General features: G+C 50.8%; 1 long non-coding RNA gene across 1 annotated transcript in view; it reads left to right on the top strand.

Moving 5' to 3' along the window:
* The first annotated feature begins 5,938 nt into the window (after positions 1 to 5,938).
* LOC102656106 overlaps positions 5,939 to 25,755 on the top strand; it is a 49,189-nt gene continuing 29,372 nt past the window's right edge. The window contains exon 1 of the long non-coding RNA XR_001704610.2: positions 5,939 to 6,718. This is a non-coding gene — a long non-coding RNA (uncharacterized LOC102656106). The remainder of the gene's footprint in view (positions 6,719 to 25,755) is intronic.

The raw sequence follows: 25,755 nt of genomic DNA, 5'->3' as shown, positions 1-25,755 counted from the left end.
TGTTTGTTTCCTTGATGCGCGCTAAGGTCTTGTACTTACTCCACCGCTTAAACGTTACCGCAGGTAAGCATCGCCCGCTCTCCGGGTGTTTAGGAATTCTCTCTCTCCCCTCTCGCCTCTCTCTCTCTCTCTCCCACGCCTGCTCCACGTTGCGTCGGGGTATCCGCTACGTAACTCGCTTCTCGCCTCTCCTCCCCCCGGAGGAGGTGTGCATATGCACCACGCCGTGCGCATCGCGCAATCACAAGGTCGTCTCGTTGGCGAGCCTACGCGTGCAACGATTCCTCGCCGTGGAAGAGGAATCACGTCTCCCCTTTATTCTATTCCCGCTCCTTATATTCTCTTCTCTTCTCTTCTTTTTTTTTTCCGTTTCTCGTCGCCCGAACGGTTCTTTGTTTATGACACCCGTGTTAAAACGTTGCACGCTTACCGTCGTCGTCGCTCATAGCGGCTAAGCGTATTCTCGTCACACGGTATCGTAAAAAAAAGAAAGAGAGAGAAGGATATATAATCGCGGGGACTCGATATCCCCGACGTGACCAAGTAACACGTAACAGCTCCGATTATCCTCGCCATCCCCCTCCCCCTGTAGGCAACAAGGGTGTTTATGGGTTTATTATACGAGTCGAGGCGGATCGAGCCGATTCCGATACGAAAGTCCGCGAAAGTCAGTTCGCCGCATTCGGGGGATGATTCAGTGTCGTTGCGAGCGTCGTTGCGGGCTCGCGAGGCTTGGTCGTAAAGAAAAAAAAAAAAGAAAGAAAGGAGGAAAGGAAAAAAAATAAAGGAAAAAAATAGCCGCGCGAGTGAAAATAAATCTAACCCCGGGTCGGTCGGGGTCTCTCCCTTAACGCGGAGTAATAGAAACGAATGGCCGCGTGAGAGGGTGGAAAAGGGACCACGGGAATGGATACGACATCGGGATCTTACGTAATACACGGGATCTGTTTGAGAGAAGGAGGAGGAATCTCTTCTTCGATGGGCGGTCGTTTACCGAGATCGGTCCAAAGCGAGGCCAAACGTTTGACGAAATTTGAATCGCAAATTTTCTCACCGACAGAGAAAAGTATTTATATATATATATATACATACGTACAATGTATCAACTACTGTCCGTCTAATCGCTCGACTGTAACCTAGCCAACGTGTAAGAAGAAGAATTGGATCTTTGACGAGGAAAGGAACGGATACATCTTACGAGATACGAAGAAGGCACCCTCGACCGGGAGGGAAAATGTTATTGAAGGATCGAGCAAACGAAGGCGCTCGAGAATGCGAGCGGTTAGAAGAAAAAGATTGGGGGGAGGAGGGAGAAAAACGCGGAGGAGGTAGCAAGGTTGGTTCGAGGGAAAGAGAGAGGATAATGGGAGAGACGAGGGTAGGAGAGAAGCACGGTGGGTTTACCGCACCCTTAGCGCGGTCTGAGTTCATTGCGCGAGTCATCAGTATCCATAAGCGATGAGTTACCCCTGCTTCCCTCTCTCTCTCCTTCTCTCCGTTCGAGATGGAAGGAAGGAAGAGAGGAGGAGTGGATGGACGGATGAACGGAAGGAAGAAAGAGGGATGGCGGTGCGAGGGGTTGGTGGAGTCAGGGCAGCTGGTTCGGTTGTTCGAAACCGCTCTTCCTCTCCTCTCCTCTCTCCTCTCTCGTCGCAGCCGCCGGTCCAGGATGTTGCAACGAACGAACCAACGAACGAACGGAACGAACCAACGACGACGACGACGACCACGACGACGACGACGACGACGACGACGACTTGTACACGGGGAGAGAGAGAGAGAGAGAGAGGGAGAGAGGAAGGCCGAGGACGAACAGTGGCGGCGGTGGGTGGTTGATTTTCTTAGGTCAACGTATAATGAAGCCACCGCGGAAGAGACGGGAGAGAGAGAAGTGCACGGACATCCAACGTCCTAGACCAATCCCCGGCCTTCCTGGAGAACACCCCGCCGCGGGAGCGAGCCAACCGGCGACTTCACTTCCAGAAGGAGCCTTCTACCGGGAACCTTCCGAATCGAGCGGCTTTCGATACGGAGCCGCTCCTTCGAACTCCTCTCTCTCTCTCTTTCTCTCTTTGCAACACGCTCGCGGCCAAACTTAATAACGAATGGGTCGCCCGTGCACACGCTTCGACGATTGAATTAAACGAGTTGCTACGTCGTTCCTACCTTCCGCGCGGCCTCGAACACCGTGCAAGATCGAGGATGCGATCAAAATCTCACCGACTTTTTACAAACTTGCTTGTTTTCGCAACTCCTCGAGTATATTACACCAGATACACCAGATATATTAGATTAATAACCGTCGAGAGACGATTCCCCTCCCCCGTCTGTGGAGAAGAAACGATGGAAGATCGGAACGGTGGGTGGGATCGGAGGGGATGGTGGAAAAGGAATGGTCGAGGGGAAAGGGGCAGGTGGGCGATGAAAGTCGGCGGTTTCTCGAGGAGGGGCGAGATGGAAAAATTGCCTCGATGTAAAAACATGAGAATCGCTTCTCCAACGTCCACACTCGATAAAACGAGAACCCAACGGGAGAGATACGCTCGATCGTGCAGCGAAGCGTGCGGAGAGGAGATCGCTCGGCCGAGCACATTTACCAAAGACGATGCGGTCGCGTTGTGCAAACGAATGGAAAAAGAAGAAGACGAAGAAGAAGAGGAGGAGGAGGAGGAGGAAGATGCACAAGTAGAGGGAGAGGGTGGGCGTACGGAATCGAGTGGTCAGCTATCGAAACCTCCTTCTACCCGGGCTCTCACCCCCGTTCCACCCCCTCGGGGACTGGCTCCATCGGCCAATAATAAAAAATATACGATCCGTTGGCCCCCACACGAAAGCAACGGACCGGCACACCGACGAGACCGGTCTCGGCCGAATTATACTTCGAGGCTGCCTCTAAGTGATCGCATTTCCACATAGACGAGCTGGACCGATACGATATGAAAGACTGGTCGCTACTGTTATTGCCGCGTGGCCACTGTGAGGGGAGGGAAGGGGGTTGGGAAAAGGGCAGAGGCTCCGCGCCACGGGATGCCTCCTCCTTGCAACCGAAACCGAGGGTATCATCCAGCTGGATACTTTTCGGATTCTTTATGATCCCCCATCCCCCCCCTGGGTCCGGAAAATTCGCGAAAAAAAGAGCAGAGAGAGAGAGAGAAGGAAAGAGTCACGTATTTCCGACGATCGATCGATCCAATCCTCTCCGTTGCGAGAAGAGAAGAGAAACAATTTAACAACGATTAGTGGCAGCGATTATTTACGTCCCGGTAGTTTTTGGGAGGAAAGGCGATTAAGCCGCGAGAAGTGCGCGGTAATAATTAGAAAGATCTATCATCGCGCTCCCCTTGGACGCGCGCGAGATACGCGCGGCAAGGGCAAAAGTTAACGAAAGAAAGATGATCCATTCGTCATAATATAAAAATGGCCGTGACAGCGTTATCTGTGGCCATTTCCTGCAGCCGTACCCCGCTTCCTCGGTTCCCCGCTCTCACTTGTCACTATACCGGAGGTAATGATCATTACCAGGGGTTTCAACCCCCGCCAAGATACATATATATATATATATGAAACACGTGCGAAAGAGGAAGATCGCGAAGAAGAGTAGGGTGGGAAAGAGGGGTCGAAAAGTAAAAGACGGTGATATAGACTCGATTCTCGAGTTCTTCCTCTCTCTCTCCTACGCTTTCCTCTCTCACGCACACACACACACACACACACACACACACACACACTCTCTTCGACCCACCATCGGCATCAGCCATGGGTGGGACAAGATGGCCGCTGGTAGGCCACTTCTCCGGGGCCTGGCCTGGGTTTATGTGTCGTAATAAATGGTAATTTAAAACAGCGAGAACTAACAATTTCTTTCTTTATTTCTTCCCCGATGCTTCTTCGCGCTCAAGAGGCATCCAGGTCCACACCCACCCACTTCTCGCTCGCTTCAGACATACGTGGCTTCGACAGAGAAGAAGAAGAAGAAGAAGAAGAAGAAGAAGAAGAGGCTCGACGGAAGGGTAGTTTTCTCGGTAGGAGAGAGATCCTACCTCGCGAGGATCTCCCGCGCGGTGGAGGGCGAGGTGCAAGGGGGCTGGACGAGAAGACGGAAACCTACCTTCTTCTCGCCTTCTTCCCTCGCCGTATGCCAGCCAGTCAGCCATCCTACCCACGTAATATAAAGAGATATGTGCCACGGAATAGCATTACCATTAGGAGATATAGTTTAGCGAAGCCACCAGATGAAATGAGATACTGCGGCTGAATCATGCATGAAGCCAAGGTGCGATTCGCCGCAACCTTCTCCCCCCTCTACTCCTCTCACCCCGTATATACACCTACATCCGGACTATCATCCAAGGGGGGGAGGGCTATCCTTCGCTCGCCTTTTTCCTCCTCTCCTTTCATCATCCCCTCCTCCTTTCTCCTCGCTCCATTTTTCTTCCTCCCTTCCTCCTTTTATTTTTTTTCCTCTCGTTCTCGCGATTCACTCTCCTCCTCGATGATCGCAAGCCTCGATGAGAAAAGTGAATATGCCACGGTATTCAAATGGCAGCCGTGCGACACTTTATTAAACGCACTATTTGCATCGCCTACCCTTCCTTCGATCCGCACTTTTTTTACTTTTTTCCACACAGAGACTCTCCCTGAATCCCTCCACTGATTAAAAAATCGACAGAGAGAGAGAGAGGGAGAGGCACGCAAATTTCTTTTTTTATTTAATCGCGACGACGACGACGAGACGATGCTAGGAGGATCTATGAAAAGTAGATTACGAGTGACGCAACAGACTCGAGCGGCAAGCGTGTCGCGGGTCGACGAGGAAAGATATTGCGCGGAAGTGTTTGGGGTAGGTAGAGCACTGGTGACTGCTCGAGCAGCGCGTGCACACATTATGCTAATTTGTCTTTTAATCTCCGCGTCCTGCCACCAACGTTACACCCTTCTCTTTTCCCAAGCGGGGCGGCCAGACCCGTTCAGTTTCTCTCCGTCCGCTAGATTACAATCTGTGTAGATTGCGTGCTATTTACTCGGCAGGAACGCGCGGCTAATTTAACCTTTTTTTTTCTCTCTCCTTTTTCCTTTCCTTTCCTTTTTCTTTTTTTTTATAACGAGATTACGTTTCGTCCCGAAACGAACGTAACGATCTCGACGAATCTTTTTCTTCTCCCAATTATTCCTCGTCTCGATCGCGATCTATCCCGTGAAGGGAAGCAACTCGAGAAGGAATATAGAAGGAAGGAGGAGGACGAGGAAATAGAGGCGTGAAAATTACATTCGTCATCCGAGGTCGTCGAGATCGGGAGATGGATTTGGTTGTGCGCAGGCAAAAGGGCGGAAAGCTTGGGCAAAGAAAAGAATCCCGAATCAGGAGCGGAACGGAGTAGGCGGGAAAAGCAGGTGGTGGTGGCGACACCGGTGGTGGGAGCACTTATGCATTTATGCATTCATATTTCTGCTCTCGAGACGAGCCGTAAGAAATCGTCCTCGCCGCCTGTTCGCGCGGAGCGACAACGAGGCGCAGCGGAGGAAGAAGGCGGCTGCGAAGATGACGATGGCACCGAGCGAGCGAGGACGAGGAAGAGGGGAAAAAAGGCGGTGGGCGTAAAGTTGCTCCGGAATAATAATACAGACAGCTCGTGGCTGGAAAGAAGAAGAAAAAAAAAAAATCTGAATACATGAAACGTAATGACGAGTCGAGTGTCGCCTCCCCTCCGCCCTCTCCACGCCTTCCCTCCTCCGTACCCTTTCGAAATATACAATTTCCATCGTCCAACATTTCCAACATTTGGAACATTCTCGAAATCGTATATATATATATATATATATATATATATATATATATATATATATATATATAGGTAAGAATATCTTCCGTCACGATTCGGTTGAACCGTGAGAGAATAAACATTGTTTCGAATACTGATTCGAAAGATGATTCGAAGGAGAAAGTGCAAACGATACGAAACGATTACGATTAAGGATGTAAGTGGAGGAAACTACGCGAACGAAGGATACGAAGGAAGGAAGGAAGGAAGGAAGAAGGAAGGAAGGGCGCCGTCGTAGCCCGGGTACCCGTGGCTCCGCCTATCGGCGCGCCGCCTCGCGGTGGTGAATACATTTAGCCTGGTTAGTTTACAAATGAATACAGCGATTGAAGCAACTTATAATATCAATGTACCTCGGCCCGTCTCGCTCGCACGCCGGGCGCCACCCCTTGCCGCCATCTCACTTCCACCCACTCTCTCGCGGGGTTCCATACAGAATGGCCATATTAACTTGATAATTAGCTCGGTTATACGACTTGCAGATGAGGAAAGACTCGGGACGGACGTCGGCTACCCCTACCAGGAGTGGTGCCAGTGTTCCTTGCTCTGCTCCCTATGCTATGCTCGACTCGGCCCGGCTCCTCGTCGCTCGTAGGATGGATATAGAACCCTTAGTTCGTATTCCTCTCCCTGTCTGCCAGGAACCCCGGTGCGCTCTCTCTGCCCGTAACCTAACCTCCGTACGCGTTTCACGCGCCACGCGCTCCGTGTTCTTCTTCTCCTTTTCGTTCGCTCTCTCCACGCGGTTTCGTTCCACAGTGCGCGTTTCTCCTCGAGTTTCGACCCGAGGAGAGGAAGGAAACCCCGAGTGCTCTTCTCCACGCCGCCGAACGAAGGAAGGAAGGACCAGGAAGGTGGAACAGCTGCCTCGACCCGCTCGACGGAGAATCTAAAAATCGGTAAACAACTCCTTCCACCGCTCGCGATCTCGGTTACGTTGGTGCTACTCCCGGCTACTGTTGGTGGTACTGACAAGAAGGAAGCGAAGTTCGTTGTTGGTGATCACGTGAGGAGGGACCACGTGCTCGGTGCGGATCTCTCTCTCTCTCCCTCTTCTCTCTCTCTCTCTCTCCCTTCGTGCTGCTCTCTCTCTCCACCTCGGAGGTCTCAAGACATTGCAACAAGGCAACGAGGTAGGAGGTAGGTAGGTAGGTAGAAAGACGACGAATATCGTCGACGAATTCGGATCGTGAATCGTGGAAAGAAAGAATGCTCGATTCGAAGGTGGAAAATACGGGAAAGATCGGGAGCTAGGCGCGCGCGCGCGCGATGGCACGACGTCACGGTAGACGAAGCGAAGAAGCGGACGCCTAGGTGGCGCCTTGAGCGGTCAAAATGGCCGCGAAAGAGGAAGAGACGGAGAGGAAAAGAGGGGGGCGGGAGGGGAGGGGAAGGGGGAGAGAGGGGAAACGAGAAGGGACGGAAAGGGGGGAAAAGAGAGAGGCAGAGAGGAGCGAAAACATCGCGGCGCCGTCGCGGCGTCGCTTTTCGTCTCGTCCCGCGTTGTCTCGCCGCGAGGTATCTCCTCTTAGGTTAGCTCGAGCCTGGGCCGAGTGGAGCCGAGGCGAGCCGTGGTGGCCCCGTGTCCTCAAAGAGATCGCGCGAAGGCCTTCTCGTCTTAGCGCGGAGCGCGGATCAGGAATACAAAGTACTCGCTCCGTTGTGGCGCATTCCGGGAGATGACTGGCATTGAAAGCTGCCTTTGGGGCCGCGCCTGCTTGCCTACCTCTCCGTCTACGACCGGAATACAGAGGATGGCGGCCATATTAGGCCTCGCCGCCTCCTCCTTCCACCGCCTCCTCTCCTCACTCTCTCTCTCTCTCTCTTCAACGTCCACTCTTCTCCACATGTGCGAATCGCCAGGCCACGAGTGGCGTCTCTTCCTTTCCACTTTTCGCGCTAAACGCTCTCTCTCTCTCTCTCTCCCTCCGCATCCCTCGCGACGCGAACGTTTCTCTCCACGATCCATCGTCGCGACATCCATCGCCGAGAGCGCGAATTTCCATTCTCCCTTCCCCGGGAGGATACGCGATACGCGTGATCTTTCGTTCCGATATTACGACTAATCGCTACCTGTCGTCGCGCTGTCTGCTCGTTTCGTAGAATCGTAAATGATAGGTTCTAAGAGGGAGCACGGAGGGCTCGGTTGTGGATTTATCGCGAAGATGTCTGCCGATGCTCGACGCTCATCCACGGCGTCGCACCTGCGCGCCCATCAATCCTCTCTCGCGCGATCCCCTCCCTGCACCCGCCTCTCGTCCTCCTGGGTGGATAGGTGCAGGACGGTGCAACGATGATAATAATAATAACAACGATATCGGTGGCGAAATCGGGGCGAAAGGGAAGAGGCAAACGCGAGCGACGGAGACGAAGGAAGGTCGCACGGAGGCGGACCCCACTGTGCGCGACGCGCGTATATACGTGCCGTCACGTACGCGGCGAGGTTTTTACCGAAATAAAATCTAAATAAAGCGGCGGCTTCGTACACGCGGCGATACGCGGCGGCTGCCACAAATTGTGTTCCCATGAGCCTCGCTCGAGACCCGTGAGAGACTTCTCTCCCCTCTCCCCTCCCCTGTTTTATCGTCGCAGGGGCCGATAGACGAGCGAAGAAAACTCGGCGTGGAATCTCTCTCTCTCTCTCCCCTCGATTCGATCGAAAAGGAGAGGAGAAGAATCGCGGCGGAGAAGACGCGCCCCGTGACCCGCGTCCAAGATCCGTTTAAGAGGAGGACAATCGAGGCGAACGAAAGAAACGAACGAAGAAGATTATTGTCCGGCGATAAATTCGGCGGGCCAAAGTTATCGGGGCCAAGGGGGAGGCGTAGAGGGGGTGCGCGGTAACACCTGCCCGGTGTGGGTGCCACGCGGAGGGCAAAGAGGCCGACGAAAATAATGTATGCACCCCAGTACGCACAATGGAAACTCCAAGAGGCGAAGCCACCTGAGCCTGCAGGCGGACGCGGGAGCGTCATTCGAGCCGGCTGTTTGGTACTCACGCCTTCCATCGGTCGCTGTTGCTACCGACGCGCCTAACTACGACCCAGCCAAGACTAATTATTCCCGCAATTTTTCTTACACCATCCTACGAGGATCCTGCGATAATTGCGCGCGAATTATCTTCCTCTCCGTATCGTTCTTCGTACCTAAATTTCCAACGATTTCGCGCCTCTCTTTCCTCCCTTTTTTTCTTACAAAAATACGATTAATATAGCACCAGTTAATAACGGTCGCGGAATCGTAGCAGCGAGGAAGAGATGGAAAGAATCGTAGGATCGAGACGAGAGAGAGAGAGAGAGATACGTGGTCGGAGAGGAAGATTCGGATCCTGGCGAAGGACAAGCGAAGCGGATTGCGGGGGAAAGCGCAATAACTCGGGCTAAAAACGTAGTTATCGTTGGGCTTAGGCTGCCGTGATTATTTTCATTACGGTACGCGAGGCGATCGCTATCTACGGCTTCCCACTGTAGTCCGCGCGCCAGAACCGGGGCTTAGATTTCATGTTTTTTCTTAATGATTCGAGCAATTAGCCACGCTGAGTGCTCTGACTTCTCGTTCCACCTCGCTCCTTCTCCTTCTCCTCCTCCTCCTTCTTCTCCTCCTCCTACCTACCCCTCTTCCTTTTCGCTTCGTACCGCGCTCCCGTCCACGGTTTCCCGAACCTTAGCTAAGGGCGGAGGGAAAGAAAGGGAAAGGAAAGGAAACAACAATCGTGCCCTCGACTATTATTTTGTTTATTGCGCGCCGTCTCCCGCGACGGTTAATTAAAAAAAAAAAAGAAGAAGAAGAAGAAGAAATCGCGCGCCGGTTAACCGGATCGTAATCGCTCCGCTTCTGCTCTCCTTCCACGCTATGTTTATCGGCCAAACTTCCGCGGTCTCCCTATATCCTCGACCTTGGAAAAAAGAAGCGCATTTCCACGCCGCTTCGTGCCTTGCTCGAGAGCAATCATCGGGACGGCTAACGCGTTTTTCTTCTTCTTCTTCTTCTTCTTTTTTTATCCTTTTCATTTTCTTTTTTTTTCTCTCTCTCTTTTTTCTTTTTCGCCACGTAACCGTGAAAAGTATGGAAAAGGAACTGCGACGCGACTGAAGCCAAGGACGCGAAACAAGGACAAAAGAGGAGGTTCGGACGTATTTGCGCATTGTTATGTTAATGGGTGGGCAACAAGGTAACAATCGGCACGGGTACAATAGCGAAATCCTCGGTGAAAAGAGGAAGACGGGATTCCGTAAGGCTGAAAGTGGAGAACTGGAGAAGAAGAAGAAGAAGAAGAAGAAGGTAGAAGGGAGAGAGAAGAAGCCGAGAGAATCTCCACGAGAGAAGAGGCGTTATCGCATTATCGTATTGCGGCGCCTCGATGCCGGGGACTTGCTTTGCCCTTACGTAAATTCCTTCCGAACAAAGATTTATACCGATACAAGTAAGCTCGCGAAGCGGCTCAACAACTCTCTCTCTCTCTCTTCAACCCTCCTCGTCGAAATCTCGAACAGACGACGACGCGACGAATTCGTCTCTCTCTTTTCTAAAAACAATTTTCCTCTTCTTTCCTTCTATATCCATGCTTAGACCAATCTTCTCGAGAAGAAGAGGAGGAGGATTCGTGGGTCAGTGTTGTTCACCCGCGAACAACAATCGGAATGGCGAGTAATAAAAGAGGGAAAGAGGAGGGGGGTGCGAGTAGTTTTTCCAACGGATAATCGGTGCAGGGTCGAAACGCGCAGCCCTTATTGCTTGTGGAGGTCTAACGGAGGAGAAAGGAGGACGGAGGAGGACAGAGGAGGCGGCGGCGGCGGCGGCGGGTCATGGGTGGGTGGCGAATATGCAAATGTAATTGATATTACTTTTTAAATATTCCCCACTCCCCCCGGCGAAGCGGCCACCCGTCTGTTGTTCGTTCGCCTGCAGCAGAGGGTGCGCCAGCTTTATACACTCTTACTCTAAGTGCCTTTTACCCCCTGTGTCCCAGCCACCACCACCACCACCACCACCCCTTTTCTACGCGCGCCACGCTACCCTCCCCTTCACCTCCTCTTGCTGAACCAAGGTAATTAATAGGCTCCAAGAGATCTACTACTACGAGATCAGCACGGGATAAGCGGCTATCGTTACAAGTGGACCGTAACGAATTATCGCCGTTTGGAAAACGTTTCCTTCTTCTTCTCTCTCTCTCCGTTCTTCGCTTTCCTTTCAGGAAAGTTTCACGAACGAACGTCATCGCGACGAATTTATATCCGATTTTTCTTCTCGAATTCGTCAAACGCCAATCCCACTCGGAGGACAAACTGATCTAATTTCGGGGGGGAGGGTGGCGGTCGGCGGCAGAGTCGGGCGGATTACCATACATTAATTTGCGCACACCGGCCAATGAATTTATTAGTTAAATGCATCGCATTGCCGGATCGCTAATTACAATTTATGACGCAATAATAGACTGGCCGGATAATTGTCCGACAAAGCGTAAACGAGCGTACCTCGGATGGAAAACATCCAAGCGGATCATCGAGTCGGACTCGAGCCAAGGGGAGGAAAAAGAAGGCGGAGGCGAACCGATTCCGCCGTTTTTCGCCAGTTTCTTTCCAATTATTTAAGGGAGATTTATGGAGAGGACACGGTAGCCAGTCCCCATCCCCCGACACCGCTTTTTTTTACGGACGCGTGTGCGTTATATAAAGCAAGGTTTTGCACCCGTTTCGGCCACGGAGGAATTCCAACCGCTCGATGCGCCGCTAAATTAATGCTCGCTTTCTTACCCTCGATCCCTCGAACGCGTAATAATATCTCGAGAGATGAGACGTTTCGTGTCCAAGCGGCTTGAAATTTCCATCGTTTCGGGAAGAGAAATGGGAGAGAGAAGGGTGGGGGAGAGAAAGCACGTCGATCGCTGCTTTTCCCTCGCAATTTTCATCGAGCCGTTTTATTACGTAACGCGCGGGTATTTCGTTCGTGCAACGAAAACCGTTCCTCCGTCCTTCCATTATTGCCCGCTGTTCGATTCGCGATTTCCTTCGACACGCCAAAGGTTATTATATACGTATATTTATGTATACACGCGGAATGGCCTAGAGAAATATCGCGGTTAAACCGCAAAGACCTTTAAGAAAGGCTGCGTATTATATTACGAAATCCCCGCGAGAGTGTGTTATCGTGTCAGGTATAATAAAGCCGGCTGCGTACCAGTTTAACATCCATTCACGCAACCATAAAAATAATCGCCGTTTTTGCTTTTCATTTTCGCCACGAGAGAGAGCATATTCATTAAGATTTACGATACTACGAGACCGGGCGAATAATTAGCCGTGAATTCTCGTATATATATATACACACGACGCGAGTTACACGCGCGTAGATTCCCACCTAGATTCGTCCAAACGTCCGTCCAACCGTTCCTTTTTCTCGATCGTTCCAGCCTTCAAACCGATTATCCTCCGATCCTTGCCCTTGCCCCCTCGTCTCCGAGATTACTCCTCGCCGCGAAAACTCCTCTCTCTCTCTCTCTCTCCCTCTCTAAAAATCGCGCGTAACACAGCCAACGCAGGTATGAAATCCTTTTGTTATGTAAAAACGAAAACGGAATGCGTGCCTCTCTCATTAACGCGAGACAGGTGTATATACAGGAGGTTGAAAGCTACGGTCCCGGCCCCTCTTAGATTGAATAGTAAGCGATTTGCACGCGTTGAGAAGCGGCGCATAGGTATTCCCATTGCCGCCGGCTGCCGAGGCTGCTCGCTCTCTCGCTCTCTCGCTCTCTCGCCCGCTTCCAGGCAAAATGGTAACGATTGAATTCATCAACTGATGCAAATGTGAGAGCAACCGGTAGGCTAATCACCGCGATGCGCTTAATAACCGTGCGCTCGTGCCCGACCTCCTTTTTCTCCTCCTCTTCTTTTCCTTTTTTTTTTTTTTTTTTACGCGCTTAATGACGCGCGGTAAGAGCTGCCGCCCCGACTTCGACCTCAGTCGACGGGGGGAGGGGGGAGAGGATCGGATCTGCAAAATCGAAAGTATTATATACACCGTGTAATAATATTATACAGTCAGGCGGGCTCGTTTGATCAACGAGCTGGATCCCCTTGCATTCTCCTCTCTTCTCTCCTCCTTCCTTCCTTCCCTCCTTCTCGTCCCAGGCGAGAGTACGTATCGCGCGAGCGGTTATCGCGGTGGGCGCGAAGGTTCGAAAGGGAGGAGTGCGTAGGAGGGACGCGTGTCGCGTAAGCGACGCCCGACGGACGCCATCGCCACCGCCATCCTTTCCTTCCACCGCTCCCGGGTAATTATCGGGCTTCCTGTCGCTCCGCTTCAAAATGGTGGATTATCCTCCCTCGCGTGAAAAACGGCTTCCTTTCGGAGAGAAATATTGGAGCCAATTGTTTATTATACACCCTTTCGCTCGAACATCATTCGAAAGAAGAAACCCGATCTCGACGAAATATCGGAATCGGTCGAGACGAGGGATTCGACGATTCACTTTTCGGTGAAATTGGAGAGGAAAGAGGAGAGAAAAGGGGGAGGAGGATTGGAGAGTGGGAGAGGAAACGTATAGGTCGTGCAGGCATCGACGCGGCGTAGGCAGTTGCGTGCCGCGAGTAATTACCGGGTTCCCCGTGGTAACGCACCAGCGATGGCGGATCCCCCTGAATCCTGCAGGCCTACAGGCATTCGGCCGGCCGTTCGGCCGACGACACGGCCACGGTGTTTCCCGTCACACCGGTGGTTTCAACGCCAATTAAACACCCGCTTGTCAAGGAGACGTTGTTCGGGGGGAAGGGAGGGGAAATCACCGACGTATTCGTATTCTCCCGGCCCGATTCGATGTCGCACGCGATCCCCTTTTTCTCTCTCCCTCTTCCTCCCTGTGTATTTCTCGTCTCGTCTCACCTCTCTTATCTCTCCTCGGAATTTCGAGGAGGAATAGTTTCTCTCTCTCTCTATTTCTCTCCTCTCCTCGAAGGAAATGGCGACCTCGCTCGCTCGGCGATTAAAAATAAACGCGGTGCGTGCGCTGGGAAAATTAAAATTCTCTCCCGGCCTAAACGCCGAGTTTGACAAATGCGCCCCTTTTTCGCGTGAGGATATTAAATATATATATATATATATATAGATATTTAAGGTAGGCACGCAGTGGTGCGTATCGCGTCGAATCGCCACGCAGCGCGGCGTGTTCCTTTCGCGGGGGGAAAAAGGAGAGGAAAAAGGTAAGGGGAAAAATTGCGGATGCATCTAGGTCGGGACTGAAGAATGAGCGATAGCGAGAACGCTGTACACCGCGCGTGGCCCTCGATAAGAGGTGAAAACGGGACGCGGTCACGCCAGTGCGTTCGAAAAAAAAAAAAGGAAAGAAAAGCCGATTCCTTTTTCTCCACTTTCCACACCGTCCTGTCTTCGAAAAGAGAAACCTTGGTTCTCGTCGAAACCTTGAGAAAATTATTATTATTATTATTATTCCGGTTTATCGGTCGGTTTAACGCGCGTTTAAATGCGTGTCAATCAACGTCAACGTGACGGGCGGCCGAGGACTCGGCCGTCGCCGAGTCCGATTCGGGAAAAGTGGTCGTTCGAAAAAAAAAAAAAAAAAAAAACGTTGGTTAGTTATCTAAAACGTTAAAAATCGAAAATGTCGGTTGATACTGTCAAACCGCAATATATTTTCCGGTCTGATAACGTGAGATACCGTGGTAATCAGGCCGTTGGAAGCGTTTCTGAAACGCGCGATAAGAATTAGAGCGTCATTGGCGGAATGGAACGAAAGGAAGGAAGGAAGGAAGGAAGGAAGGATGGATGACGGGCGCGCGACGAAACAGGGACGAGGAGAGCGAAAGAGTTTGGAGACGCGAGAAATGGAGGAACCCGTTCCGATAAATTAGCTAGGAGGGCGAAGGGGAACCCTTCCCTGCCCCGGCAATCAGCCCCCCGTGGCTTCGGTAACGACGGTTCAACGCCAGTTTTAATCACGTCCCGGTCACGGGGGGGATGTTCCTCCCTATCACCCATGGGGCCATTTCATTCCAACCATCGTTCGCGCCCGATCCTCCCACCTGCTTTATTACCTATCCCGCCTTCTTATCTAAATGGTCGCTCGTCGCTTATTGCGCATTGCGCTTTTTTTTCCCCCCGTCCTTTCCCACAAATTCCGCCGAATTGTGCCGGATTTTTACCTTGGACCCTTTTTAACGGAATATCAACACACGTCGCATTGGAAATATCTCGTTTACATTGCGTTTCTTCGACATGAGAAGGCAGGAAGAAATTCTCGACTACGAGACCAGATATAATTGGAAATATATAAAGATCGTCGAAATGAGACCGTTGCGCGAAGGAGAATCTGCTTCCATTGAAGCATTATTCATGATGCATAAGTTTGTTGACTAATAGTTGATCAATTTTTATTCGTACAATAAATAATAGTTCAGATGAACTTTATAAAGTATATACGCGTGATATACTTCTTTTTAAGAACGTGTCGATTTAAAACGGATACCGAAACGGAAGAATGCTAATCTATGGTAGATAATCGTTTCCTTCCTTATTACTATCGGAATACGTTTACGATTCGAATTCGCACGCTTCGATAATAAATCTCGAGAGCAACGCGTGCGATTGTCGATCTATTAATCCGCATCGGGCGAAATTAAATGAACCCGTTTTCCATCCGCTTTTCACGATTATCTTTTACGAGGACCATCGTTCGACACGAAATACGACACAAATCGATCCTTCCCCGAAACGACACGAATATCCTGGAACGATTCCAAAGAACGAGAAGAATCGGTAATCGATTATTAATATTGTTTACTGGACAATGAAAACGATAAATAAAAATTCTCGGAACGATATGAATATCCTGAAAAGATTCCAAAGACCGAGGAGAGTAATCGATTATTAATATTATTTACTAGACAGTGAAAACGATAAATAAAAATACTTAGCTAAACGAATATATTTGATCATACGTAATTGCGCGTATCTGTTTAAATAACAAAACACTTAAAATATGCGTCTCGAGAAAAAATAAGTAGTGATATCGCAAAAGCACATTTCAATAAACTTAAAATTCCATAACAACATATTAAATCGCGAAGAAACCATCTGGGAAGATTTCGCGCGAACGCCTCTCGTTTAAATTACGTCGTTGCACGGTCGATACGAGAAGGGGAAGAATCGGTTCGAGGCTAGGATAGATGGATAGATGATACGCGGAGAAAACGCGAGGGATAGGGAAATCGTCGGGCGACGATTGGCGTTAAAAGTCTTGGCGCTATCTCTTTGGATAGGTCGATACTTTTTTTTTTTTTCCTTTTTTTCTTTGCACACGGCTGTTACTGTTACGTAAGAGGAAGGCCGAGCGACCGCTATCTCGGTGAATCGGTGTGTTCCGCGCGCTAATTACCCATCGTGGCTGGCAAATGGCTTCCGCGCGGGTTCGCCGCTCAGAAGCCGCTCCTCTCCTAGTGGACAACCGTGGAATTTTAACTACTAAAATCTAAATCGCCTGCCCGTGTTGTCGTAACGAAACTTTTCCATTTTCACCTGCGAGTCAACTTTCCCCCTCTCTCGCCTCCTTTTCTCACCTCTCCCGAAAGAGTTTGGGAGAAAACGTTTTTCTTTTCTTTTCTTTTCCACGTGAAAACTGACGCCAATCGATGCGCGAAATCTCGAAATCGACGCGCGCGAAAGCTGAACCGAAAATAAAAAGAGAGAGAGAGAGAGAAAGGAGCCGACGGGTATCGAGACGAGTTCTTCTTTCTTTCCTCGAAAGAAAAAACTGGCCCTCTTTCTTCTCTCGAAAGGGCAGCGAAAGGGAATGACAAAAAAAAAAGATTCAGTTCGCGAGAGCCGCGAGGATTTGGCAGGATTTACGCGCGCTCTCCTCACGAAAACGATATACATATATATAGTGCCGGCAGCGTCGTTCTTTATTAAACCCCGACTCCCCTTCTCGGCTTATCCCGGGAGAGGCCTTCTATCGCTTTAAAGCCAGCCAGTGATAAAATTAGACGGACAATTTCGTTGCAAGACTTTTGGCCGCAACGGCGGATCGGCGGACCGGTTGGCGACGGTTTAATTTCGGGGCGCTTCGCCCCCTCGAGCGATCCCCCGACCCCTCGGCTTTCGAAAGAAAGGGAGAACCCCCCCAATTTGACTTTTCCCTCTTCCTTCTCCCCCCTCGAAACTGGAAATCGGAAAAAGGAGAGATCACGCGTTGGGAATTCCGAAGCGTTTTGGCATCTCGCGCGATTCCGAGGCATTCCTCGGGATGGGATAGACGGCGATTCCCCCGTCGCCGATGAAGAAATCAAATGGAGCCGGACGAAAGTTAGCCGGCTCGCGTTCGCGCCACGCACAATTCCGCATAAACGGCGCGACTCGCCTGGTGTGCGCCTGGAATGGGAATACGTTAGACGGAGCATAGGACTTTCCCTGCCCGACGCGGGGATGATTAGATAACGCTAGGACGGAGAGAGAGAGAGAGAGAGAGAGGAGGCAGAATTCCCGTGGACGGGATTCGTGAATAAACCACGTCGCGTGCGCGCCGACTTAGAAACCGAATAAATCCTGTTTGGAAGGCTGTTTGGGCCCATGTTTGGGAGAGCGAGGCGAGCGAAGCCTCGCGAATCCGCGATCCACGTCGCCGAGTGCCAAGACGAAGAATGGTCGGCGGGGCGGGGCGGGGCGGGAGGCGCGCAAGAGACTCGGCTCTGCGCGAAGGATAAAGCGTGCATGCACGCACACGCGCACGTCGAATAATAATTAGGTATCGCCGGTGCTGATACGAGTTCCTTACAAATGACGTGTCAGGTGCAGCTGTTGCGCATCGTTCCGCAATGCGGGCTGTCTCCTCTCTCGGCTGGCCGGCTGCGCCGCCTCTCTCTCTCTCTCTCGTCTCTACCTTCTCCTCTCTCGTCACCTTTTCCTCTCGATCGCCACCTCGCTCCCCTATCCACGTACCTATCTACGTGCCCACGCTGTGGATAGGGGGTGGTGGTGGTGGTGGTGCTGGTGCTTGCATCGCGATCACCGACTCGCATGCGATCGCCCTCGCGTGCTACCCGTTCATTACCACCAACCAACCTCCTCTCTCTCTCTCCAGAGACCACTTTCCCATCCGTGTGTCGTCCGTTTCCCGCCAAAAATTCCGTCCAAATTCAAAGCGCAACAAGCATCTTCACTTCATTTGGGATCATCTGATCGTCGATCGGAAGAAACGGATCGCGTTCGATTAGATCGACGATTGTCGAGGAGGAGCGAGGGAAAGGGGGGCGTAAGGAGAGATGGCTGGTTACTTCCCACGGCTACTTCCTCGCCGTCACGAGGAACGAGACGAGGAATGAGACGACAATAAGCAGGCGAGAGTTTCGGTACCGTTCGAAATATCGCGAATAGGAGAAACAAGAAGAGGGGAGGAGAGAGAGAGAGAGAGGAGGTTATAGACGCTTCTAGCCTAGATCAAAACCCGTAATCACGAGGGGTAATAATACCCGATCACGGAAGATATTGCACATTTCCCCGGAATCACCGCTATCTTCCCAGAGAAGATGCCCCCGTCGGGGTTGTTCGGGAGGTCTTACTGTTCGCCGACATGCGATCCCAAAATCGTCCCGCATCTCGCTCTCCTTCCTTCCTTCCTTCCTTCCTTTCCTCGATCCAAAACAGCCGCTGGGCTCCTTCAGATATCTCTCTCTCTTTCTCCTCTTTTACCTACGCTTTCCTCCACACACCTTTTACTTCTCTTCCTTCGATCGAGAAAAGAGAGAGAGAAAGAAAGAGAGATTTCATCGATTCCTTTCCGCGCGATAGCGATCCTGTTCGAGGAAACGATACGATATCTCCCTTCCCTCCTCCCCTTGAATAGATAGAGAAGATAGGATTTCTTAGATCGCGGAGCTACGACTGTCCGACCGGGAAAAATAAAGTTATACAAAGGTTTGAAAGCGGCGCAACGCGTGGAATCCGACGCTCGTTTCCGTTTCGTTCGGATCGTACACTTAATCGTGGCCGGGGAGGAAGGCAGACGTTGAAAACGATGATAGGCATCGAATCGGGGAATGGGGGGAGGGCATCGAAGAAAAACGGGGGACGACGAGCGACGGACGACGGAGGCAAGGAGGAGGGGGGGAGGTAGGAGACGGGTTTAACGTAGCGAGGGCTTTTTTACACGGCCGTGGCCCGAACCGAGTTCGAGCCGATGGGCCCCTCGATGGAGAGGAAGAAAGAGAGAGAGAGAGAGAGGGGCCCTGTGGCGGAGGCGGTGGCCAAGGGCGGACGCGGCCAGGGGGAAGAAGAACGTCTCGAAGGGTGCCTCGAGCCAGCCGTACCATTAATCATCGGGGTAATTCCATAGATGGCTGTTGGCTGCTCCAAGGAGCGAGCGATGCATGCCAAACTCGCCTCGTGCCTTGCCTACCGAACAACCTGCGAAAACGACCGTGTTATCCGTCCTCCCTTCGAGCCTTCGAGTCGCGCAGCCTCCGCATCTGCGTTATCCTCCACGCGCGAAACCCTTCCTTTTCAAACAAACTCCCTGACACGATAATCGTCCACGCGGTGTCCGACGTTGTATAACGTTATACGTCGAATCGTTCGAGACTCGTTCCAACGCGTGGAAAGAAACTTAGCTGCACGAGTCGCTTTCGAGCGTGTTAAATTAATCGAAGGGAAGGGAATCGAGCGAAGGGCAAGGATCGAGGAATATTCGTTCCGGTCGGACGACGCCCATCCTCGTCCACGAGTCGTTTAATTAACACCGAGAGTTACACTTGGTTTCTCTTCCGTTCCCTATGTTTACAAGACCTATCTACCTAGGTAATTTGCCCTTCCTTCTCCCTCCTTCGATTAATAGGAGACGCGACGAGGCGAGAACGAGGCCTCGTGAACGCATGGAAATATATCCTCACCTGTGATATATGCTACGCCTACAACAACCCTCCCCTCCTGTGATCCGATTCGAGGCGGCTCGTAACGAGATCTCGATACGTTTCCTCCGTTATTTACGGCGAATCCGAATCGAGGCGGGTCGTAATTCGGAAGGGCGAATATTCAACGTATCCCGCTAATATCCATCGTTAACGAACTCGCTGGAGCTCGTGTTATATCCTTACCACCACGTCCGGTTTTCTTTCCCCGCGAGGGAGAAGAAAAGAAAGGGAGGCGGGGTACACGAGACATCGGGACGGGGCTCGTTGTTAAATCCGCGGCGAACAACCCGGACCCCGGCGGTAAGATAGCCGCTCGTCGTCGGACACGTCGTCGAACGTGAAATAAGGATTCGAATCGCGATCGTGGAGGAGGAGGGATGGGACAAAGAGACGAGAAGCCGTGAGGGGCCCTCTCCGGAGGAGATCCTGGTGCACCCTCGATCGGTCCCTCCCTCCTCTCCCCTCTGGTTCGAGCAAGGGGGAGGGAGGCAGAGGCAAAAAAGATCCAACTCATCCGCGGAGACACGGTGGCCACCGGGCCATCCGAACCATGTCAGCAGTTTAATCAATGCATTTAGCCGAATTCCTGTCTGGCCCAAATAAAAGGCGAGACAGGAGGAGGTTACGGGCAAAAAACGCGACGCGCACGACGGATGCATCCTTTCTCCGCTCTCTCTCTCTCTCTCTCTCTTCGCTCTCGCTTTTCTCTTTGTGCGGGGCACAAAGTCTTCTCTCTTTAGAGAGACGGAGAGAGAGAGAGAGGGCCCATGCCCCCCCACCAGCACCATCGCCACCACCGAGTGGCTTCTGTCAACCGCCAAAAGTTGTTAAGTATTCCGCGGATGTATTCCACCCCTCCTCCCTTCACCCTCGCCTCAGCTCCACGCAGGAGGACGGGGAACCTCTTCTTCGAATAAGGTACGTCAACCGCGAGGATGACAACCGGACGGAAACCGGCGAGTCTCGAACGAGAGGGCCCCTTCTTCCATTCACGTTTTCGTCCATCCGATAGATACGCTTTTTCTTCGCGATCGATCCCTCGTATCGATCGATCCTACCTGCCTGCCTATCCTATCTACCTACCTTATCGCGTTGTCCACCGTCGACCACGATAAAAATAACGCGAAAAATGGAACGCGTAGCTTCTCTCCTCCGGCGCTGTTTCATTGATAGTCAACGAGACTGCCGCCGAGTTTCCTGTTCATCTCCGTTATCTCCTCGACCATCTGAAAACCCGACGACGAATAAATTTCGACCCGTGTCTTCGTCGTCTTCCTACTACCTTCGTCCCGTCCCCTCCCCTTGCCGCTGACCCCGATCGACTTTGGAGAAAAAAACTCGCTAGAAGAATCGGAAAGTCGGTTGAAAAGATCGAAAATGGGAATCGCCGAATCTTCGCCGATTAAGAAAAAAGAAAAACGGGCGCTCGATCCTTTGTTTATCCATTTCGATACGCCTGTAACGAGCTTTATTCCTCCTCCAATTCTCGCTACGTGAAAAACTACGCCGCCACCGCTCTTCGCGTCTTCCAAGCGATATTTTCCAACCGATTCGTCGCAACGCCTTTCGATAAACCGCAACCTCGTTTCGGTTAACGACGATTTACGATTTACGTCGAATGCTCGATAACGAGCGAAGAACGTATCATCCTTTCCAAATTTTCGACTAGGTTTTGATCCAGACGAGGATTAAATTGAATTGGATCGATGACACGATGCTGATAATAATAACGATCGTGTAGCAATAATTTTCGAAGAAGAAGGATCGAAAATTTATATCTATCCATTTCTTGAGGAATTCTCGTTTTCTCGATCGAACGTGATAAACGTGATCGTGGGATCGTAAGAATCCAAAATCTCCATCACGAGAACCAATATATATATATATACGTGTGTGTATGTGTTCACGATTTGGAAAGCTCGCACAATCGCGTTTCCACATTCTTCTCATTAAGTCAAGTTTCTCGTCAAGTATCGCGTACAATATATATATACGTGCGTAGCGATCGCATCGGTAGCCGGCCAATTAACAAAAGTCTCGGAAGAGTTTCGAAATTTTCAATTAGGTAATCGTTTCGTTTTACCGAAGATCCTCGGTATCGATAGATATATATCTGGTTACCTAATGTAATACTTCTCTTCTCGTCTCGTCCTCGCAACGCATCGTCTATCGCAATTAGACGAGATTATTGGCCAATGGACGGTAATAAAAATAAAAACAAAGACACGTTATTTTTTCCCCCTCCCAACGACAATACTCCTCCCCCGCCTGTCGAGAGTCGCACAAATTATTCTTCTTCTTCTTCTTCCTCCTCTTCTTCTTCTTATCGAGTAGACGCGAACAGGTAGAGACAGTAGCAATGGAATATCCGACGTAACCGATCCTGAGAATCTAATTGTCTCGGCTGCGAGAGAAGAGGTCGCGTTTTCTCGATAATAAACAGGAATAATCGTAACGGTTGTGTACAGTTAATCGCAGGAGACAAGGAGGGAGGAGAAAAAAAAAAGAGAGGAAAATACTCGAGACAAAGCAAGGAGAGGGGGCGCGTAAAACGTATCGATTCCCGATCTCGGTAATCGATGGCCGGCTAATCGCACCGAAACCGGTTAAATCTCCTGCCTCCTCGTCGTAACGAGCCATCGTAATTATAATCGATTCCCCTCCGTGACCGAGGGGAATTGGATCGAAAACGAAACCTTTGATCTCCTCGAGAACGGTGAGAACGGTGAAAAATCGGCGAGGCGCCGCGTCCTTTTCAAGCGAGCGTGACTTTCCACCGGTTCCCACGGGACGAACCGACCCCGACGGGCTTTCGTCGTCCTCCTCCTCGTCCTCGTCGTCGTCTTTCCATGATCGAGCAAAGCGGCGAGCATCCTTCGAGAAACGGCTGACGAGGCCGGACGTTCGCGCGCTCGCTCATCACGAACGGGGACGACAGGCACGTAGAACCGAGGCTTCTACGTGTGTATCGTACAGTCCCAGCCAACAACAATTCCCTGCAATTGAGATGCGATGGAATTTCGTCCATCTCGAGTTTTAACTCGAGGATTTAAACCGTCAGTCAATCTTCTTTCGTGGATCGCTCGAGTCTCGGCGTCGTCCGTCGGTGAAATCGAAGGAATCGAGGAGAGAAAAGAGGAGAGAGAGAAAAAAAGAAATTTGGTGAAAAGATGGTGATTTGTCATCGAGCGAGAGGAGAAAATGCTCGTCGAGGGGAAAAGGAAGGAGGAGGAGGGAAAAGGGAAAGAAGAAAAAAACGGGAACCACCGTTTTTCCCTTTTTTCAATTAATTGGCCGGTGAAGCCTTCCCGTTCACGCTTTCCGAGCGCCCATCGTCGAGAATTATTGCTCGCGCTTTATAGTTCACTCGTTACTTTTTAATTGCCCGACAAGTCGAGCCGCTACTGATTCCAAAACCGTCCATTAGTTCACGGATCTTAAGCACACCGAACAAGCACACTTGTTTTTAATTTGAAACAATTAAAATCCTATAGCAGCCGCCAAGTGGAAACGGACCGTGTTGTGGAAACGTCGCCCAACACCTCGTCGAAAAAAAAAGAAGAAGAAACAAAACAAGAGAAATATACATACGCATATCCCTCCAATAGACCTTTCGATCGTTCCATCGTCGAAACGATTCGATGAAACGGACTGTACGCTCGCGCGATAATATACGGAGGAGCGTACAAAGCCGGGCCACCGTGCGTCTACGTGACACAAGTCTGTACGTGGGTGCTGGACATTTTACGACTTTCGTCGCTCAACTCTGTGCGTGGAAAAAAAGCTCGTCGTCGTCGTCGTCGTCGTCGTCGTCGTCGTAGTCGAGCGAACGGGTTCTTCTCTCGAGAAGGGGAGGGACGTTTCTTCCTCCTCCTCCTTCTCCTCCTTCTTCTTCTTCTTCTTCTTCTTCTTCTTCTTCTTCTTCTTGTTCGAGGCCGCGCGATTCGAATCTCCCGTCAGATTTTTATCGACGACCACCGAGCTTCGTTAAACTCGCATCTTGATCGCGCGGGGGGAAAGAGGGGGCGAGAGCGGCCGCCATTGTCGTTCGCGAGATTCTCGCCCGATCTGCAATTAATAAAAATTTCCATGGAAATGCGTACTTAACCTAGCTACTTAACGCTGCTAACGTTTCATCCGAGCAGAGAAAAGGAGCGAAACGCTTTCTTTTCTACGATTCGATAAATCACCCGGCCCGGCCAATTAAAACTGACAATAATATACCACATCCAAAGTGCGTGCGGCTAAATTAGAGAAGAAATCTCCGGATAGATAAATGGATGGATAGATTAGACAGATGGATAGATCCGCGTGTACACGCGGAAGAATCGTGCGTGGCTTTTGCGCGTATCGCGTGACAAACGCGCGCAAAAGCATCGGCCTCCACTCGTCGCGTTTCTCCTTCGTACTCCTACGAAGAACAATAACGCTGACTAAAAAAAAAAAAAAAAAAGGAAAATCGTTTCGTCCAGCGAGAGTTCGAAGTCGAAAATCGAGGAGGAGAGAAAAAGCGAAGAAAGAAAGATCGAGATATTTTCATCATTCTTCTCCTTTTTTTCTTTACTCTCTCTCTCTTTTCTTTCCTTTCGCGCGTCTGGTGTCTGCAGCACTTTTGGGGTCTCGTCTCTTTCCGCTCGTTAGGCGGAGAGTCAGGGGGCTTATGCTAATTTTAAGTAGTCGCCCCAGTCGATTCTTTGCTAAAGCTATTAGCCGATCATCTCGGATTATCCCGCGATTCTGGCTTTACTCTGGAACACGACTTTTCTAAGTTTTCTTCCTCTCTCTCGCCTCGAGAACTCGAGAACCGGCGCTGTCCGCCGGCTGTCGTCGTCCGTTTCCAACGCGTTTTCCCTTCTTTCTCCCTTTTCTTCCTTCCTTCCTTCCTTTCTCTTTTCCACAGTTCATATTTGGGAGGAAGGAGGGGGGTTAGTCCAAGGATTAGTCCTCGCGTATGCTTGCATGGAGAAACGGTTAAAGAAAAAGAAGAGAATTAAACGAACGATTGGAATCGTTCTTATTAATCGCGCGTTACCAATCGTTTTAATCTCTGCCAAAAAAAAGAAAGAAAGAAAGGAGAAAGGAAAGAAGGTAGTTAATTTAATAGGCAATAGATAGGCAAGAGTGGCTCGTTCTCGCTCGTTTGTGTCGTTTGTGGTCAGGTGCGGCAACGCGCACCTGTCCCTCCGCGTCCTCTCCTTCTTCGCTCTTCAGGAACGCGCTCTCCTCCTCTCTCTATCGTTTTCATCTATCAAATTGGCCCTGTATATAGAGATAAGGGAATCTAAAGAGGAGGAGGGAGGGATCCGTGACGGGGATTACACACCCCGTCCGGCTATTATTTGGTCAACGTCACCCCGCTCCGTCTCGCTCTAAATTCCCCCGTTCCAATCTCACCTGCTCGCCACGCTAAATGACTACTCTCTCTCCGATCCCGTGGCTATCGTTGCCATCGTGACGTTGTTCCCTCGCTTTCTTTACACCGCCGACTTATCGCGAGGGGCACGTATCGTTAACGACTTTTTATCCCCTCTGTTTGATCTTGCGGATAAACACACGCGTTTATAACCTCGTGGCGAGGATCGAAAGCACGCGAAAAGTAGTTTTAGCATCGACTTTTCATCGATCCAACGTACAATTTTTCGTTTCTTCAAAGTGTACTCGCCGATCCAGAAAGGTATCGTCGTAACTGTTGCGAATATTCAAACTTCTCGAATCGAGAAGGAGAGAGGCGAATTCGTTCCGCTCTTGTTCTCCAGAGTTTTCGTTCTCGCGGGAGAAGAAGAAGAAGAAGAAGAAGAAGAAGAGAGAAAAGGAAAAAAGAGGAAGGAGGAACGGTAATAAGGTAAGCGTGGGTCGGGAGAAGCGACGAGGACGCGGCGCAAATGCGGCGGCGTGGGATAATAAGTTGATTACGCGGCGAGTATTTTATCGAAAAATCATAAAGCAATTAATAACGTTCATTAGAGACGAGAGATCGAGGTGGCGGGCGAACGCGCTCGCGCGCGTGCGATAGCAATTCCGTT

The sequence above is a fragment of the Apis mellifera genome, linkage group LG10, assembly GCF_003254395.2.
Source record: "Apis mellifera strain DH4 linkage group LG10, Amel_HAv3.1, whole genome shotgun sequence".
Lineage (NCBI taxonomy): Eukaryota > Metazoa > Arthropoda > Insecta > Hymenoptera > Apidae > Apis > Apis mellifera.
Note: the sequence above shows the minus strand (reverse complement) of the source record. Positions and strands in the feature narration are given on the sequence as shown.